Here is a 20,652-nt window from a genome sequence, read left to right on the forward strand (position 1 = left end):
TAGCATTTTTTAGCAATAAAGTGCTTTTAAATTAAGGTATGTACATTGTTTTACACATAGTGCTATTACACACTTAATAGACTGTATTTTCTGTATTCTTATTTATTTACCCTTGAAGATTTTACCTTCATATATCTTTACATGCCACTGAAACTTTCCATGTTTGTCATGAGAAAGTATGTATCTCTCACACTAAAGTATATGAATAGTAGATGCTCTGTATATTAATGTGTAGTCTCAGAAAACTGTTGAACTTTTTAGAATTGTTTGTACAGAAGTATCATAACTGGTGGAGACCTCTGGTATAATAGTATCATATGCTTTATTGAGATGCCATGTAGATTAAGAAATAGATGCTGCCTCTAAAATAAAAAATGTTCTTCATATTCTTCAAGGATACACCATATGTTGATTCCATATTTGTGGTAGTCAAGTGGCATCTTTGACATCATTTTTGAAATGCATTACCATATTCAACTGAAAAAAAATTAGAGTAAGAGTCAAAATTGGTAATCATTTTAAGTGTTTTTTTATCTGACAGTAGCAAAAGTAGCATAATTCACTTTTGCTGATACAAAATAAGAAACTCTGCAGTTATATATTTCAACAAATTGAAGTTTTCAAAATGTTGCTTATATTTCTCTTTTGAGAGAAAACAGTTATTGTGTAGTAAATAGCTTATTGTAGCTTTTGAGAAAAGTGTGTATTTTTTTTTAATTTTTTATTTATTTATGATAGTCACAGAGAGATAGAGAGAGAGGCAGAGACACAGGCAGAGGGAGAAGCAGGCTCCATGCACCGGGAGCCCGACGTGGGATTCGATCCCGGGTCTCCAGGATCGCGCCCTGGGCCAAAGGCAGGCGCCAAACCGCTACGCCACCCAGGGATCCCGAAAAGTGTGTATTTAAAACAGCTGTAAAGATGGGAAAAGTGCCTTTTCATATCTGGTAGAGAACAGTGTGACTAGCTCACATTATGTGCAACTAATAATGCCTATATGTCTTATTTACTTTTAAAAGAAAAGAAAATTACTGAGCATTTTATTTGCAGGAATCTTTTGTTTTTGTGTCAAGTACATTAATGATGTAAGCTTTTTTTTTTTGTCTAAACTTTAAAATATAAAACTATTCTCTCTAGTAAACATATATTTCCTTCACAATTAGATGGAACTTGAATTTATCATAGCAGTCAAACTATCTGGTAAATTATATCATACAAAGAAAACTTGATTAATGGATTTTTTAGTCAAGGGTAGTCTTCAGAAATTCCCTGGTAATAGGTCTTTGTGGTGGCTTTTAATCTCTTAAAACATAAGGCTTGCATGGGATGAGGCATGAATTAATTTTCTAGCTTTTGACAAAATTGAATCCTAAAACCATCCACATGCATGTGACAATCACTTCTAGAGAGTAATTAGTTTGCTATAAATATGAGATTTCCTGTGAGAAAATTGCTCATGCTATGTAACCAATTCAGAAATTTGGCACATTAGAGAAAAAGTATACCTTATCCAAAAGAATAGAACACTTCAGTTTTTAGTTTGTTTTAGTTTTTGTGCTTTTTTTGTACAGATATAATTGTGAGAAATGTGACAGGCTGGTGTGTGAAGCATGTTTATGTCCTTTATGGGGTATGGGATTAACTTTCATAATTAGTTTTTAGAAATCTTTATGGAAATTTTTTCATGAATCTATTAAAATGCACAAGATTGATTTGCCATTCAATTGAAAATCATGTTAATCCCTGAACCTTAGGATAGACTTTAGAATGAGAAAAACCTGCTGAGATTTTTATCCAATTTATGTACTTTGGTGTTTCATCTATAAAATGGGAATAACAATATCTACTTCTGAGAATTATTGTGTGCATTGTACAGAACAGTGTGGACAAAGCACCTACAATACCAGGTTTATAAAAGTCATTTTTAAAAAATGATGTTTCCCTAACCCCCATCACCCCTCCTCCTAGGCATTTAATAAGCCATTACAAATAGGGAACTTATTCTTTTATTACCTTAGGATCCAGATCATTAGGATCTTCAGATATACTTTCTTTTTACAGTTTTTCTTCATATGAGAAATTATGACATGAGAAATCGAGTGAGTAAATAACCAACACCACAGACTATGTGTTTTGAATATTTGTCATAGAAGACCCGGGCTGCCCAAAACTTGATACTTGTCTCCTGAGAAAACAGGGCACATGGGTACTGTGCTCAGGAGCTCAGGTCTATGGCACAGAATTCCAGCTTAAAGAGATAATTTGAGCTCAAGGTATACTTTCTCAAAGCTAGGTTTTACTTTGGTTTTAATTCATAAATCGTTTTTTGGAATAGCCAACTTTTTTTTTTTCCAATCCAGGTTGACAAAAACAGATTGCAAATAAACCGAATAGACTATTATTTGCCTTCATTTACTACCATTAATAGTTTTATGCTAAAACGTACATTGAATCAGTAAGAGTGAACCACATGGGGTTTAGTTTCTTCAATTGTATTTAGTTTTATTTTCTTATTGTTTAAAGTGGAAATCGAAGGAAATGGAAAAAAAATTCTTCTGTTTATGTGATACATTATTATGTTTTCCTACATAAATTGAGTGCAGAATAACCCCAGGAAATAACAGGAAAGCAGACTAACAAGTCGTGTCCCCTGATGTCTACCAATGGTTTACAAAAGTTAACTCATTCAGTCCCAACAGCAAACCATCTGGCAAATTGCAAGCATTGTGCTCCAGGTTAAATAGCTTAAAAACTGAATAGTGTAGAGCCTAAGGATCATGTCCCATGGAGTACAGTGCACATGTATCAGAAGCACCGGAGTCAGGATTTTAATCTGGTTCTGCTTACTCCAGTGTTCTTACTATTTTCTTGTAGTACTCCTTCCTAAATTGTCCCAATAATCTTGCAAGGTTAGGAATACTCTATAACTGTCCTTAAATTGCATGCTATTTAGTTTTCTGTGAAGAAGTAAAAAGGAAGTGATGTGGTATGTCAGAAGGAGCTCAAAATTGGGTATGAGACTCGGTGTTCTCATTTTTGCCTTAAAAATTTTTTTTTAAATCAGAAATATGTTTTTTCATTCAATCATGAAAACCTTCCTAAGGTTTCCCTTTTTTAGCCGAAACTAAAACACATTTATGATTATTTGGCTTTAAGGGTTTAAAAAGAAAGTAAAAATATTCAAAGTTAAATAAAATAAATGTTTTGAGAACTCTTTTGAGAGACTATATGGGTAAGAGCTTTGGAGTCAGGAGAAAGTAAGCTTGAACCTTCCATGACTGAGTTTTAGATATACTGTGACCTCATGGTAACATATATCTGCTCCTCCTTATAAATTTGGTCTAGTTTACCAAAGGGTGATGTGCTAATTAGGAATAGTAATTGGAATTACTCTAACATAGCCTTCCTTATAAAGCAGAATTCAAAATGTTAGGTCTGTAAGAGGCAACCATTCTGTCATTATTAAAAGAATTAGATCTGCTCCAAAGTGCCTGACAATGTGTGTATCAGACAGCAATGATCAAATGAGGCCTTCCTCCTCATCCTGCAGGGCAGATGCTAGAGATAGCCCTTCCCACGGAATTGTTGTTGGTTTCCTTCTGATACAAATGTACTCCCCCTACCTGCCCCCAGGTAGTGAGTGGTAGGGGAAGTTCTTTTGATTCACCAGAATTTGATTGCACAGTGATACCAGTGATACCATTTGTTGTATAAATGACCTGTATCTCTAAAAAAGGAGAATGTGTTTGTTTCTATCCTTGGACCAAAGAGCAGGAGGGGGTTGAATCTGATACATTTCCAGATAGGGTGAATACTAGAAAACACAAGTCCTTATCTGCAGATCTGGAGGCTATAAATAAAAATAAGCACAGACATCCCAAAATGATGAAATTAAACACTGCAGGACTGATCACCAATGATGTAGGGTTCTATTCCTGAATATGCCATTTTCTGACTAAACAGGCAGTTACGTATATGTACACTGAGGACTGGGATTTATTTATCATTCTAGGTCTTAGGAAGGTTCAAAAATGAAAGCAAAGGTTTCTGTTCTTATCCTGTCTTCATTGGAAGGTTTGACTTATTCTTGTCTAAATTTTAGAATTTATACGTATATATCCAAACACCAGATACATGCTTGTATTTGGTATGTAAGATCTGAAAAAAAACTTTAGTATATATTATATACGTACGCATGCCCTTGCAAATCATGTGTGCATGCGCACGCACACACACATCAAACACAGAAAACAAATATAAAGGAATGATTGCTTCTGTGTTTATATCTTCCTTGTTACTTTTGAACAGCATTTTATACTTTATTGGATGAATGTAGAGAGAAAGATGGAAAAAAGAGTGAGCCTAGCAAACTGCTCAAACTTCACCCTAATTCTCCATCTAGCGGTAGGATATTTATTTTCCTTCAAGAATCTTTCTTCAAAAAGTACCTCCTGCTATAATAATATGATTCTCTTTCTATTAAAAGGAATGAGAACTGTTAATAACAATAATATATAAATATCATGGAATGTCTCTTTTTAAATATCATTTGAACAATCTGTCGACTGTCATTTCTCTCTCCATGATCGTTACAGCTTTTCCATTTTTCCTTTACATATTAAGTATTAACTGGGAATTCATCTTTTATGTTTTTTCCAAGTCATATTTTATTTTCTATAATTCTCCTTTACAAAAACATCTCTAGAATTATTTTATTATATAAATTTTCCTAACAGATAATCAAAAGAACCTTGAAATTTGAATTTAGATATTATTAATAGGCTATTCATTAAATCATCTATTGGATCATTAATAAAGTGATAAATTATTAGAGACTTGAAGCCAGCCCTTTGTACTCTCAGGGCAGACGCTCAGTGGCTTGTCATATGTCTTTTTTCAGTCTGTAACCTTTCAGCTTTGTGTAGTCTGATTGAATATTGTTACCAAGGCCACTTTGAACTGATTTGGCAAGTCATATTTCTTGAGACAATTTGCTGATCCTTCTATCTGTAGATTTGGTAGAAAATCTTGATAGAGATTTTTTTAAGATTTTTATTATGGAAAGTTATTTTAAGAAGGAAATAAAGGCCAATTTTATAGTAGCAGCAGGAAGGTAGAAACCTATTTTGTTTTTGTTTTTTAGAAACCTATTTTGAATTCATCCTTATTTACAAAGATCCTAAGTCCCTGTTTAAAATTAGAGTCTTGGGACGCCTGGGTGGCTCAGTGGTTGAGCTTCTGCCTTCGACTCTGGGTGTGATCCAGGAGTCCCAGGATCAAGTCCCACATCGGGCTCCCTGCATGGAGCCTGCTTCTCCCTCTGTTTCTCTGCCTCTCTCTCTCTCCCTCTGTGTCTCTCATGAATAAATAAATAAAATCTTTAAAAAGAAAAAAAAAAGGAAGAAGTGGTTAGCCAGAGGGGAAGAGAGGATGATGTGCTAGTTAGAAAATAAGTACAAATGCATGGATCAAGAAGAGAACCAGGTCAGTCCAGAGAATGAAAATCATTTAATAGTAGCTGGAATGTTTTAACATCTGATGTCATTTCTATAATTTCTTTGTGTAATATTCATCAAGTTTGTTGTTTTTTCTTGAACACATATTTATTGAGTACCCATTATGTGTTCAGGGAGATCTGGCAATGAACAAACAAGGGCTCTTGTTTTGTTTGCTCAAGGAGCTTACCATCTAAGGGAGGCAGAGAATATAAACAGAAGGAAGAAGTTATACCATCAAGTAATATATCACATGATATTTCAGGACCTGACAAAATAGATTTAATTCTGTAGAGAAAAATGTCATTTGAAATTATTAAAGTCAAGTATCAGCTCTTTTTTGCCAGCATGTTATGCCAGTGGGACTCTGGAAGAGATGGGTGAGAGTCTGTGCCTGGCCCAGGGCAGCCTCTTCGCAGTGCAGTCACTCTGGGGAAGGAGATGACATGTGGAAGGTGGAAGGAGTCATGGGGGTAGGGTCTATCTAGCTTGGCATCTTGAGCAGGAAGATTCCTGTCCTGAGAGTTGTCCACATCCATTTTTCATATAATTCAAGACTAGAAAAGGTGAAATGCTCCCCCACTTCCTTGATAGTTGCTTGAAATCGATACCTTATACTCTGTGGGGGTTTTTATTTATTTATTTTTCTAACTTCGGAGTTTGGTCCTGAAAGCAATTTAGTGGATTTCAAACAATTTTGGTTTTGTTTTAATGAAATAAAATAGAAGGGAAAATAGCAAAGTGCACCAAGTAAGGGTATAAATGTTATATGAAATGTGTGTGTGTGTGTGTGAGAGAGAGAGAGAGAGAGAGAGTGAGAGAGAGAGAGAGAGAGAGAGAGAGAGAGATGGTAGGTTGGGATATAAACTGTTTTTCCTATATTAGATGAATTAGGTCAAACATTTTCTCCTCTTTGGTGAAACTTATATGACTGTAAGTAAAAATTTGGCCTGAGAAAATATCTTTTTTGCTTGTTAAGGATTGTTTTACGCATCACAGGATTAGTGTGCTGGACTGAGATAGATGCCAAAAGTCTAGACCCTTGTTCTAACTCTGCTCCTAATGAAATATATGCTTTGGACAAAGGGTAGGCTTTCTGTGAACCTCAGTATTTTTAATCTGAAAAGAGAGCTGGCCTAGGTAAGCTCTTATGCTCTCTACCAATCAAGATTCTAGACTTACTATTCTCTGTAAGGCAGTCGGGTATAAAAAGCAAATTATCTTAAAACTGAGCATTTGCACAGCTTTACCAATTTAGAGAGGTAGCCTTAAGAGTAAACACAAAAACGTGAAGCAAAAAACTGTATCTGGCTTACTATCACATGATCCTGGTTCCCTACAGGACATGCTTGTCCCTTCCTCTATAAAGCAGATGGTCCACTGCATGCAAATAGATCCTGTGAATGAAATAATGAACATAAAAGCACTTGGCCTGGCACCTGCATAATATAGAGCCTTAAAAAATGCTTAATTGAGAAAATGTTGCTTATGATCTCAATCCCTGCCCGAGACAGTTATATGGGCTACTTGTCACAAAAGTCAGGAAGGTCAGAGTGCTGCAGAAAAACCAGTACTTGAAATGGATGGACACCCTTTACCTACCATCCATTTCCAGTTATCCGATCTGCATATACTATGTGTTTCCTTACCCCTCTGTGAGATGCCAGGGTGACAGATTGTATCTCCCAGCTACCTTTTTACCACTGCACACAATAGGGAACATCAAGTACACAGGAGTTTCTCCAGTCTCATCCCCTCTGCTGCAGGAAGACTGCCTAAGAAGGAAACTCAACCATAAAATAAAGTCACAGAACCAGTTTATCCCATTCATATGTTTGGGTATTTAGGGTCAATTTTCTTGTAGGTGCTTACCTGTATTTTGAGATAGTAGCAATTAAACTGAGCTGAATGTAACAAAATAGTACATGTTACAGAGGATGTTAAAATTCTCAAAGAGCTCTCTGCTTGCAGCAGTTTCTTAATGCTATGGAGCACAGAACTGTGTGGCCATCAGAAAGAGCAGCTAACAACCCCATTTGGGGCATTGTTAGACAGTTCTGTTGACACATGAATACATTTCATACTATTATCATAAAATTGTGGCCTGGAAATTGAGCAGCCATGGTGCTGCATTTCAGACTCACATTTATAATAAGCTGTAATAAAGTAAACATTTTAACTGGATATAAGAATAGGCATTACTTGTGATCACAAATGTATGTTCAATTGAAGTGCTTTTGAAGCTCAATTTAACAAAGCAAACAAATTTCCTGGCATTATTAACCTAATTGTTCTCACTGTTGGGTTTTGATTTCTAAAAAGTTATTTAAGAAAAATTGCTTTAAAAACCCCAAAACCAGCAAAAAGAAATGTAACTAAGAGTGAGCTACTTTTCCTTTTATCATATCAGATTTTTTTTAAGTCCCAAATATTCGCTCTGCCACTTCCCCTAACTTGCCAAACCATTGCCAATCTTTTTAACTCAAGAGTTCATGTTTCATGATTAACTTCAGGTTATTCAGTTGTTTTCTCTGCCATCAGTAGGCTCTGGAGTGGGGCTACGCAGCATTTATCTGCTAGTGAAACTCCAGGCTGTGCAGTAGTTAAGACAGGGACTTATCCCTTTTCCCTGTCCTAAGGACAGAAAAGGACTATAATATCCATTTAACATCAAAGTGGGGGATGCATAACTATATGTAAATTTAGCACCAATTAGATGGTAGGATTCGAAGGACTGTTGTTCCTGGAATATTCCAAAGGCAAAAATGGAAATGATAGTGGTAACAACTGAAGTGTGGTGGCAAGACCGTTAAAGCAGTGATAATTTGGAGCCTTTGGGCACAGCACAGTCCTAGGAGGTGATCACTGTGTCTTCTGTGACAGCTGGCAGCTGGCAAACAAAGCAGATGATGTGTTCTCAGCTTGTTACTTTTCCATAGTGTTCTCCAATTTTGAATAAATCCCTCAAACAAACATCCTTCCTGTATCGTCATTTGGCTAGAGCAGACCTTCATGTAGCAAGTGTGTTACTGGCACAACAGTCCACCACAGCGGAAGCCATGGGAGCTCAGGGTTGCAGGTATGCTGGCCTAAAAGTTGGCAGAAGTATACAACATGGCGTTGACAGGAGGAGCACTCTTCCAAGACTCAGATGGTGATTTCTGACAGTCATGGAATTGAGCTGACTTAGTCAACATTAGAGGGAAGCACACGAGTGCAGGAATATCCTATAAAAGTACTGATGATTTAAAAGCATTCCTGCCAAGCATATGACCTGATACAGAATTTTAACTCAGCATCAAGATTGTGCTAGATACCTTTTAGAGGAAAGGTAAAAGCCACTGATCTTACTGTCTTCAGACTTAATTCCAAGTAGTTTAACACTATTGCCCAGAAAATAATAGATAACCATGGCTACCTTGAGAAGAGCAGTTAAGTGGTGAACGTCCAAAGATGTAGTTTTCTTGGCCCATGAATGAAGTTTTGATTCTGGTTCTTTATTCCCACTAAGACACATTCCCATTATCCTCACCAGAACAGGATTAGAACGAAAACGTAAGGGGAAGGAGGGGGTGGGAGAGAGGAGAAAGTAAATGAGAAATTTAATCTGGTTCCACATATAATCTTCGGGAGTTGTGAATTGTTATAATTCTGTTCTCTCAAAGATCGGCAATTCAGTATTTCTAAATCTTGAGATAATAGCCAGTACTTATGTGCATTTTATATAGGTGCATAATTCTTTGCAGCAATCCTTCCCCGCCACCCCCACCCCACCGCCCCCACTTTGAAATAAACGGAGATAAAACAGTTGCCAGGATAGAAAAGACTGTTTTAAATCACTGAAACCTACTAGAAATTTAAATAGCTCTAATCATCACTGAAATCTTTCTTTGTTGTGTATTACTCAACGGAAAAGCACTTTATCTTCACTTCACAGACCTGGCTTAGGACACTTAGAACTTCCTTTGTCTCCTTTTCACATCTTTTCCCTCCCTACTTTTGAGATTTCTTTTTCTCCTGACTTCTTTCCAGACCTCTTTTCTCCAGACTAGTATTAGCCAACCAATGATACTTGAGGTTGGTGGAGTTTTTTGTTGTTGTTGTTTTGTTTTTCTCACATGCAGCCTGAGTTTCTTATTTTTATTTTAGAAGATTGTTATATTAAACTTAACATGACCTACTATTAGACTAGCTCACATGTCTCCTTTAGTTTGTGGTGACTGCAAAGGATACTCCATTAGCTCTTTGGTTTAGCTATTTAGTAATTTCTTGATTAGGAGTGAACTATAATAAAATTTTCCTTTCCTCTTATTTCTTGAATTTCCTTGATATTACTCAGGGGCAGTGCGATATAGAGTTCTAGATCCAAACATAACCTTGAAAGAATTAAATACTCTGATCCTTAATGTCTTCATTATTTTCAAAGGATAATAATGTATATAAAGAGCCTTGTGTGGTGCTGGCTATAAAGTAGTTACTTACTCAGTGTTAGTTCCCTCCCATTTCCTTCCCTATGAAGGAAAAATCTCAGGCAATAATTTTTTTAAAGATTTTATTTATTTATTCATGTGAGACACACACACAGAGAGAGAGGCAGAGACACAGGAAGAGGGAGAAGCAGGCTCCACGCAGGGATCCTGATGTGGGACTCGATCCCAGGTCTCCAGGATCACGCCCTAGGCTGAAGGCAGCACTAAACTGCTGAGCCACCCGGGCTGCCCCTCAGGCAATAATTTTAAAAGTAAAACTGCTGAGCCACCCGGGCTGCCCCTCAGGCAATAATTTTAAAAGTAAATAGTTCTAAAGAGGGCAACTCTTTACGCTGCCTTCAGCCTAGGGTGTGATCCTGGAGACCTGGGATTGAGTCCCACATCAGGATCTCTGGAGTCCCCGGATCAAGTCCCACCTCGGGCGAGCTCCCGGCATGGAGCCTGCTTCTCCCTCTGCCTGTGTCTGCCTCTCTCTCTCTCTGTATCTCTCATGAATAAATAAATAAAATCTTTAAAAAAAAAATAGCTCTAAGGAAAATAAGTATCTTAGGTAAAAACGTTAAGTTAATTTTGTGTACCAGTTACAAAAATAATGAGTTTTCTATTTCCTCTTGGTTTTATGCCTCCTCAATGCATGAATGTTCACATACGTAAAGATATACTAATTAATAGAAATAATGGGGGATGCATTTTAGTATTTGAATATTTTAGAATAAAAGTGACTTGATGATCTTAAGTTTCCTATCAGCTCCAAAATATTGGATTTTATGAAAGGGGATTGTGATATATGTTTAAGGGCAAAAAAATTTTTTTGAGGAAAGTATTTAGGGAATGTGACAGTTGAGGCAGATAATTTATTGTAATAATTTTCAAGCTTCCAACATCTTCTGAGTAGCTTTCGATTGCGCAATTAATGAAGCTGATGAGACAGATTTAAATAAATCTATTGCGAATAGCCTTCATAGGGTATATAAAGAAAAAAAGATAGAACCCTTGGATTCTAAGCAGTGTTACTATCACTCTGTGTAATACCTTTATCAGTACCTCCAGGATTTCTTTCTCAAAGAAGAAGAAATATAGCTGCTGAGAAAGCATTCGTAAAAATAGAATGCAATGTGCATGCCAAGGAGTAAAAGAATGACTCTAAATGGCTTAGTGGACATAGCAAAGGCAGGTTACAGGTACTGTGGTCAGAATATCTCAATATAAGTCTCCACTGAATTGAGGTACAGACAGGTAAGAAAGGAATCCTGGAAAGCATTGTTTGTTCACATGGGTCCTAGTTATCCACAAGAGCATTACCACTAAACTAAGGCATTGTGTGTACCTAAGTTAATGATTCAAAGGTGTGTGGGTCTGTGGGCTTTGGTGCCCATTCATGCTGCTGGAGCAAACTGAGTCCTTAAGGAAAGAACAAGACGTTTTTGTTGTCATTCTAAATGAGGGCAGAACGGAAAGGAAATTTTTATTTATTGTGGCATTTTGGCTTATTGCCATATGCCACACCGATCCACGTGGAGGACAGTTCTCTTGAGGTTTCTAAACTATAAAAAGAGCATTGTTGAATAGTTGAGTTTAAAATGAGTGTGAGGTAGGGGCACCTCGGCAGCTTAGTCGGTTACGCATCTGACTCTTGATTTCAGCTCAGATCATGAATCCAGGGTTGTGAGATGAAGCCCTGCATCAGGTTCCACACTGGGCATGTACCCTGCTTAATTAAGATTCTCTCTCTTCCTCTCCCTCTGCCCCTTGGCCATTCATCAAATTCAATCTGACAAATACATTTTATGAATTATTTGCATTGGCTATGGGACACACATCTTTAAAAATAGTCAACATCAGATAAGTCTTTCATCATACTTTTAACTGTTTAGAAAGAAAAAAAAGTGTTTAACGTGCATTCTTCCCAAAATGGTAGATACTAAAGCTTTCCTTGGTTGTGTTTTGTTTTTATTAACCCAAGCATGCAGTGAATCCATGATGTGCTTCTAATTCTTATCATGCTCAGTACTAAACAGGGAGCAATGCTTTGTGTCATCAAGTTTGGCACTCTACTTATTAAGCCATTACCCCACCTTACCTGGCAGAGCTGCCTATTTTGTCCATATGACCTTTTCTTTTTGCTAGTTGTGCCCACAGAAAGGTCTTCAATCCACTAATGGCTTCTCATTTGGTCTACAAATCAGACAAAAGTTTTGCAGCTGTGAAATGCAGTCCATTTTAAAATTAACCTATTGTAAATCCTTAATGATTGAGAAATTCTGCAATTTGCTATGATTTGTGGTTTGTGCTACAACTAGAATAGCAAACAGCAGAGATGATGCAGGTCAGAATAGTGTGCATTGGGAGAAAGTAAAGAAGAAGAAACTTGTTAGATATTGTGCTTGGTTCAAGCCAATATGTTAAGCCCTTCATCCATCTCACATCACTTTGTCTCCCATTCCCAGACTCTCCAAGTGGAGAGTAATCCTTGGAAATAGTTACTTAAATTACATTTTCTAACATAAGAAGTAAAATTGTCCACAAGTGGGATCTGTCTTTGCCTCCTTTAATACATTTTCAACCTAGAAGCTAGATTCTTAAGGATAAGGAGGGCCCATGTTTTTGACTCACAAAGACCTAGAATTTGAATTTTGATACCAAAACAAGTGAGCTCTATCCTTATGCAAATTACTTAAATTCTCTGGGCTTCAGTTTCTACATGTATTATTAGATACATACACAGATTAAATTAGATTCTCTATTAGAAAACCTAGTAGGGATAAGTAGGGATACAGTACAATTCTCTGTCACTTACTAGCTATGAGACCCTAACCAAATTACTTAAACCTCTGTGCCTGTTTCTGTATCTAGAAAAATGAAGATACTTCCTACAGCTGTTACGAGGATTAAATAGATTAATCCATGTAAAGCACTTAGAACAGTTATCAACACTTAGTGTTTAATAATTATTAACCATTCTGGTTAACAGATATTAAATGGATAATCAACAAATTTTATTTACTAGTAATGATAAATATTCTAAAGGGAAGGTGTAGGGTGCTCTGAGACAGTTCATATGAGCTAGAAAGATAAGCAAGGGCTGTATCATTCAGTACTTTGTAATGGGAAGGCATCCACAAAGGATGATGTGATTGGATTTACTTTTTACAAAATTCATATCGTTCTTGTGTCTTTTTAAATTCAGCTTTTAAAATTTAACATACATCAAGCTCACTCCTTTGGTGTATAATTCTGAGAGATTAGATAAATGCATAGAGGTGTATAGCCAAAACTGGAATCAAGATATGCTAGTTCCCCCTTATTTGTGGTTTTCCTTTCTGTGGTTTCAAGTTACCTGCACACTCAACAATGGTCAGGTAGCAGATGATCCTCTGTCTGATCTCTGCTGTGTCCACAGAAGGTCAATATTAGCTTAAGGTCAATTAGGCTGACACAATGCCTACCTCAGGCACCTCACTTCATCTCATGTAAGTATTTTATCATTTCTTCATCACAAGGAGGGTGAGTATGGAATAATAAGATATTTTAAGAGAGAGCGGCCTCATTCATATAACTTTTAGTACAGTATATTGTTATCATTGTCCTATTTTATGATTAGTTACTGTTGTTCATCTTTTAGTCTGCCTAATTTGAAAGTTAAACTTTATCATAGATATGTATGTGTAGGAAAAAACAGAGTATATTTAGGGTTCAGTACAATCTACATTTTCAGGCATCTGCTGGAGGTCTTAGAACATATGTGCCACAAATCAGGGAGGAGTACTGATAGCATGAGCCCATCACCTCCCCCAAAATTCTGCAGGACAGCCCTATGCAATCAGTTACACCTCTCATTCTCAAACTTTGCAACCACTGATCTGTTTTCTGTTCCTGTAATCTTGCCTTTTCCAGGGTGTCATGCACAGGGAGTCACATACTCTATAGCTTTTTAAGTCTAGTTTCTTTAACTTAGTATACTGCATTTGAAATTCATCTATTAATGCTTTAGTCCTTACTGCTGTGAGTAGTATTCCTTTGTATGGCTATACTAAAACTTCTTTATCTTTTCAGTGATTGAAGAGCACTTGAGTTGTTTCTAGGTTGGAATGATTATGAATAAAACTACTATACACATTTGTATTCAGGTTTTTCTGTGAATGTGTTTTCATTTTTCTTGAGTAAATCCCTAGCTGGTTCTTGTGGTAAGTGTATATCTTACTTGATAAACAAACTGCCAAACTGTCTTCTAAAGTGGTTATACATTTGATATAAGAATTTAGTTGCTTTACATTTTTCTCAGCATTTGATATTATTCGTATTTATCAATTTTATTTATTTTAGACATTCTAATAGGTGTGCAGTGGTATCTCATTGTGATTTTAATTGCATATTTTCATGTGCTTAATTGCCATCCATGTCTTCTTTGGTGAAGTATCTGTTCAGGTTGTTTGCCTTTTTTTATTTATGAATAAGCATGCACTGGGGTGGGGGGCAAAGGGAAAGGTAGAGAGAAAATCTTAGCCAGGTTCCATGCTCAGCATGGACCATGATGCGGGGCTCAATTTCAGGACCCTGAGATCATGACCTGAGCTGAAGTCAAGAGTTGGATGTTTAACCAACTGTGCTACCCAGGCACCCTGTGTTTGCCCATTTTTAATTGTTTTATGACTGAGTTTTAAAAGTTCTTTGTGTATCCTTGATACAAATCCTTTGTCAGATGTGATTTGCAAATAATCTGTGTCTTGCCTTTTCATTCACTTAGCATTATATTTAACAGAGCATAAATTTTAAAGTTTATCAACTTTTTGTTTTATGAATCATGTTTTTGGTGGGGGGTTTTTTCCCTAAGATTTTATTCATGAGAGACACACACACACACACACAGAGAGAGAGAGAGAGAGAGAGAGAGAGAGACATAGAGGGAGAAACAGACTCCTCATAGGGAGCCTAACATGAGACTCCATCCTGGGACCCAGGATCATGCGCTGAGCCAAAGGCAGACGCTCAACTGCCTATCCACCCAAGCATCCCTTTGGTGTTGATTTTAGAAACTTTGCCTAACGTATGTCACAAAGATTTCCTTCTGTGTTTTCTGTAAGAAATTTTATAGTTTTAGGTTTCATGTTTCGGTATATTTTCCATTTTGAGTTAATTTTTGTATAAAGTAAAATATTTGTGTTGAGGTACATAATTTGGAAACAGGTGTGCAATTTGCTCCAGCACCATTTGCTAAAAAGACCATCCTTTCTTCACTGCAAATTTGCAATTTTGGCAAATATTAATTGACCTTGTAATTACAGATCTACTTCTGGACACTCTTCTGTTCCACTTATCTATGTGTCTCTCCACTCACCAACCACATTGTCTTGATTACTATAGCTTTATTAAGTCTTGAAATCAGTGTCAGTTCTCCAACATTGTCTTTTTGTTTGGGCTATTCTAATTTCTTTGGCTTTCCATATACATTTTAGATCAGGTTGTTGATATCTGTAAAAAATTCTTTTGGCATTTTGCTTGTGATTATGTTGAATCTGTAGATCATTTAGGAAGAACTGACATCTTAGCAATATTAAATCTTCCAATTCATGAGCATGGTATTTGTTTAGGTCCTCCTTGATTTTTTTTTCTTTTATTGATGTTTTTTAATTGTCAGCATTCAGATCCTGCATTTTTTTAAATTCATACTTAAGTATTTCATGTTTTTGAAAGCTATTGTAAATGATGCCATTTAAATTTTAAACTTCTAACCATTCATTGCTAATATATAGGAATAAAATTGGTTTTAGTATAGTAACCTTGTATCTGCAAGCTTGTGAAAGTTACTTATTAGTTCTAGGAGCATCTTTGTAGATTCCTTTTTTATGAGTAACATGTCTTTTGTGAATAGAGACCATCTTATTTCTCCCTTCCCAACCTGTATATCTTTTATTTGTATTTTAAGCAAGGGAATGATTTGGTTGGATTTGCATTTTTCAAAGACCAATCTGGCTGCGCTGTAAAGAATTGATGGGGTGGGGGAAATGTAGAAGAATAGTCTTTTGTAGGAATCTGAGAGATAGGGGACAAATGGACATGTGCAGAATATATTTTGGAGGTAGAATTGGTAGACCCTGGTAATAAATTGAATAGGAGAGAAAATAAAAGGGGAAAGGTTTCTGTCATGAGGAACTGGGTGAGGGGAGTTCCCATATATTGAGATAGAGAAGAAGTACATTTGGGGGAAGATAGAGTTGAGTTTTGAATATGTCAGGTTTGAGAAATCTATAGGAATTTCAAATAAAGATGTCAAGTAGGCAGCTGGACCCTCTCTCTATATATATGATATAAAAAGGTATATATAGGGCATACCATATGAGAGGAAGAGTTTGGGAATGAGTCAGACTTATGTGGAACCCTCTTTAAAGGCGTGTAGAGAACATTCTTTATTTTCAGTTCCTTCAGCATGCCAAGATCTTAAGTTTTTTTTTCACCTCAGACCTTTGGACATACTGTTAATCACTCCCTGAAGTGTGTATGACTCCCATTTCCCCCTGCCTGCTCTTATTTGTTTCCCTCTCTGTCTTTCTCCTTCTTTCCATCTCCTTCCTTCGTTCTGTAACTGACCTCTCATCATATTCTAAATCTCAACTCAAGTATCATCTCCCCAAACTACCCCACCTAAAACCAGATACCTTTCTCCTGGCCTTATTTTCTATTGCATATCTGTTTTCTTCATGGCTCTTACATAATTTGTTATTTGACTGTTTACTAGACTATATATTCTAAAGGACTGGAACTGTGTCTGTATCACCAGTCTACAACCTTGTGCCTGACACATGGCTGGTCAATAATATTTGTCAGATGGTGGGAAGGAAGGATCTTCAACGCTTTGCCGTGGCTGCATTAGGTCCAATGTCTTTGTGTTTTCATATGACTGACTTACCTTACACTTACATGTGAAGAGATTTCTATACTCCATTTCAGCCAAAGTCTGAGCAGGAAAATAACTTTATTTGTTTCATTCTGCATTTATTGTCCACAGAGTGCCAGGCTTTGTGATAGCTGGTGGGATATGAAATGGCATTGTGGCATTAGACAGGGAAACCTGTATTGAGACCTGGCTGTTCCATTTTCTAGGTCTGTGACTTTGGGTGGGATATTTAACCACTTTGAACTTTAGACTCCATACCTGTTGAAGGGCAATAATAGAATTCCTATCATAAGATTGTGGTGCAAAATAAATCAGATAATGTGTATGGGTCACAAATTTATAATTTAATTTATAATAATCATAATTAATTTATTATAATTAATTTATAATATAAACAAATTTATATTTGATACATACTAAGTGCTCAATGAATAAATTGTTAATATTCATTTATATAAAATGAGTCATATAGTTCTAGAAATGATTGGTATTGCTTGACCAGTGGGCAGGGTGGGAGGAGACGAATCTTTTACCTTTCATTTTCTCTACTTGTTCTTTACTGCCAAGGCAGAAATGCTGCTTTTAACACTATGATAGCAGACTAGTAATGTCACCGCCTCCATGTTAGGCACCCAGAAACAGAGAGTACAAATGCATTGTTTATTCAGATGACAAACTGAAGATATTTAAGACGTAAAACCTTTTGTTTTGTTTTGTTTTGTTTTGTTTTGTTTTGTTTTGTTTTGTAGGAAAGAAAGAAAAGGTAGAAAGGAGGAAGGAAGCAGAGAAAGGCTAGAGATAGTATTAGCTTACTTTAGTTAACCAGCCATCAAACACTACAAACTGGTTTGATAAACTGAGGCTCATGATTCTCTTGAATTCGGTAAACATCCTCTCTGAGGATCTACCTGGGACTCAGTACTGTAATAACAGTGGGGAGATGAATGAGGAATATATATTTTAGTGATCTAGAGCCAAACCAATGAGATTAACTTGATAGAAATTCTCATTCTCTACCATGATCTATATTCTGCACCTCAGGCAAAGTTGTTTACTACTCTGATTGGTTTCCCCGTAAGAGCTAGATAAAAACCTACATGTGGGTTTACAAATTAGGATCTGGGGAAGGATGAATGAATGAAAAGGTCTTAGGACAGAGGCTATGAAACTTTCTTGGTTCATTTTGCCTCATACACAACATCTCTAAGGCAAAAGAAATACCTAATACCTCCATTGATTGAGAGGATGGAACCAAAAAATTTAATGAGTATCTAGATTTTAACAACTTAGCACATGTTAAGGATTACATAACTTCTCAAACCTTGGAGTCAGATTATACACCACCAACTTAATTTACTATTCTAATTTTTGTGGTACTTGGTATTTATCGCAATAATTGCCCCCAAACTCAGCTTTGCAAAGTCATCTTAAGGAATCTTATATTGAAACTGTGAACTTCTTCCAATTAATAGTTTGTATGGTGTTTAACGTTTGCCACTGTTTCCTTAAAAATTTGCATCCCTGGGTGGCTCAGTGGTTTAGCGCCTGCCTTCGGCCCAGGGAGTGATCCTGGTGTGCCAGGATCAAAAAATAAATAAAATAAAATAAAATAAAATAAAATAAAATAAATAAAATAAAATAAAATAAAATAAAATAAAATAAAATAAAATAAAATAAAATAAAATAAAATAAAATAAATAAATAAAATAAAATAAAATAAATAAAATAAAATAAAATAAAATAAAATAAAATAAAATAAAATAAATAAATAAAATAAATCCCACAGTACCTCTCTGAGTTTGTTGCAGCACACCAGGGTACCTCATTGCACAGTTTGGGAACTGTGGTCTTGGGATCTTATTCCAAGACTTTGTTTTCTATAAATGTTTATCTCTTTATTTTTCTATCTCTCATGAAAACCAAGCTGAAGTTTATTATCTTTTATGTAATAGTTTTTAAAGGAAATTTTCATTATTAAAAATTATGAAAGTTAAGCACATGTAATATAGAAAGTTTAAAAATACAGCATGATACAGGTAAAAGTCATTCCTGATTTCACCGTCTACCAATAACCATTGCCTACATATCATTGTTTTATCTTTATGTCTGTTATTCTATATGAATATTTATTATATTTTGAGTAAGAACTGTGACTAACTCTGACTTTATTGGAAGGTAATAATCTGTGGTTTAGTGAGAATTTCATACCCTGAAGTTGTGATTGTAATGACCTTTATCACATGACAAATAAGAGTTCTAGGCTGCCTTCTTTTTTTTGGCTGCTTTCATTAATTAAACACCTGATTGGAGGGCTTGAAGACCCCATCATTCACAAGGGAAAAAGACTTCCTGCTGCTCTGTTTCCAACCTAGCAAATGCAAAGTATGTTATTTATACATAATAGTAGTGGTGGGAGTAACATTTTTTTAAGAGGGTAACTTGTCAAGTGTTTTACTTTCTTTAATAGTGGATGCACTTTCTAATAGTAATATATCAAGGCCCTACTATTATGTAGTATTTTTAAAAGATTAATAATTCAGATTTAAGCTATTTGTATTGTTCTGATACCATTAGGAAAACTTTTCTAGTTCCATTTCATTTCTAATGTGTTATTTTATTTTCTATACCTTTATAGGTACTAGAAATTGAAGTTATTTACATGAAAGATTTTTGTTTCATTTAGTTCTGTTTTTAAAATTTACCTTCTGTCACTGTATAGAGGTAGAACTTGAATTATCAGAGTACAATTATAACTTCAAAAAGAAAAAAATGGCCAATTTAAGTTTAGCTCCAGAGAGCAGTTAACAAAAGATGGAGTGGAAACTTCTAAGTGAAACATCTATTCATCTGTAGAGTCTCTTTGTTATTTTCTCTCTCTCTTTCCCTCAATAATAATTTTAAATTCTGACCTGAACAGGTGGTGACAGTACTTTCTTAGCATAGCCTGGACTGTTGAGGAGTGATTCTGTTCTTATAAAATCCTGGTAGAGGACTTCATGGCTGATTCTAGGGCTGGGGCAGAGAAAGTACAAAGATGAGCCTGCAGTAGTATCTTGAATTGCCAGAAAGTAAATGCTGAAAATAAGTAAGTAAAAATGGAAGCAAATTAAAAGGACACAGGAGCCAACCTGAGAGAATTCCCAGTGCCAAAACTGGAACAATTTGATCAACAAAATGAATGACAGTAGTATTTTTATTATAAACCAAAGAATAAAATATCCACGAGTTTATACTGATACAACTAAGTAAATGAAGGAAATGGGCCAAGTTGTTCCTTACAGAAAAAGTCCAGATAATAAGTGTAGAAGGAATGGAGAAAAGAGAAAACCCCATTAGAACACCACAGGAATAATTGCTGTGGGCAAGATTCACAGATGAATGCTAAAATTAATGAGCAAAACCTTAACGAGAAACAGGATATTTGTATAGTCTCAAAATATCTCTCTCAAGAAACTTAGTAATTTCTCTGGTGATTCTAATAAATGTCCACAACTTTTTTGATACTCTCTTTCCCAGGAAGTGGAGCTTACTTCCCTTATCCTTGAATGGAGCTGTTTGTTCATTGTGACTAATAACTACCAGTAGAGTATGGAAAGGAGAAAAATAGTAACTTTACAGTAGTGAAATGTGGCATGTACCGTCTTAATGATGTGGTCAGAGTTAGCATCACCAGTGATAAGTCCTGTTGATACCACACACCCCCAGATGTTACACAACAAAAGAGGCACTTCATCTTTTGGCATTTGTCCCCTAAATCCATAACTTCAGTCTAATC

At 35.8% G+C, this 20,652-nt stretch overlaps 1 protein-coding gene across 1 annotated transcript in view; it reads left to right on the forward strand.

Annotated features, from left to right (window-relative positions):
• The window catches only part of RNGTT (RNA guanylyltransferase and 5'-phosphatase), a 325,545-nt gene that overhangs the window by 296,033 nt on the left and 8,860 nt on the right, over positions 1-20,652 (forward strand). The window lies entirely within an intron of this gene.

This window comes from Vulpes lagopus, chromosome 1 (genome assembly GCF_018345385.1).
Source record: "Vulpes lagopus strain Blue_001 chromosome 1, ASM1834538v1, whole genome shotgun sequence".
NCBI classification, from domain to species: domain Eukaryota; kingdom Metazoa; phylum Chordata; class Mammalia; order Carnivora; family Canidae; genus Vulpes; species Vulpes lagopus.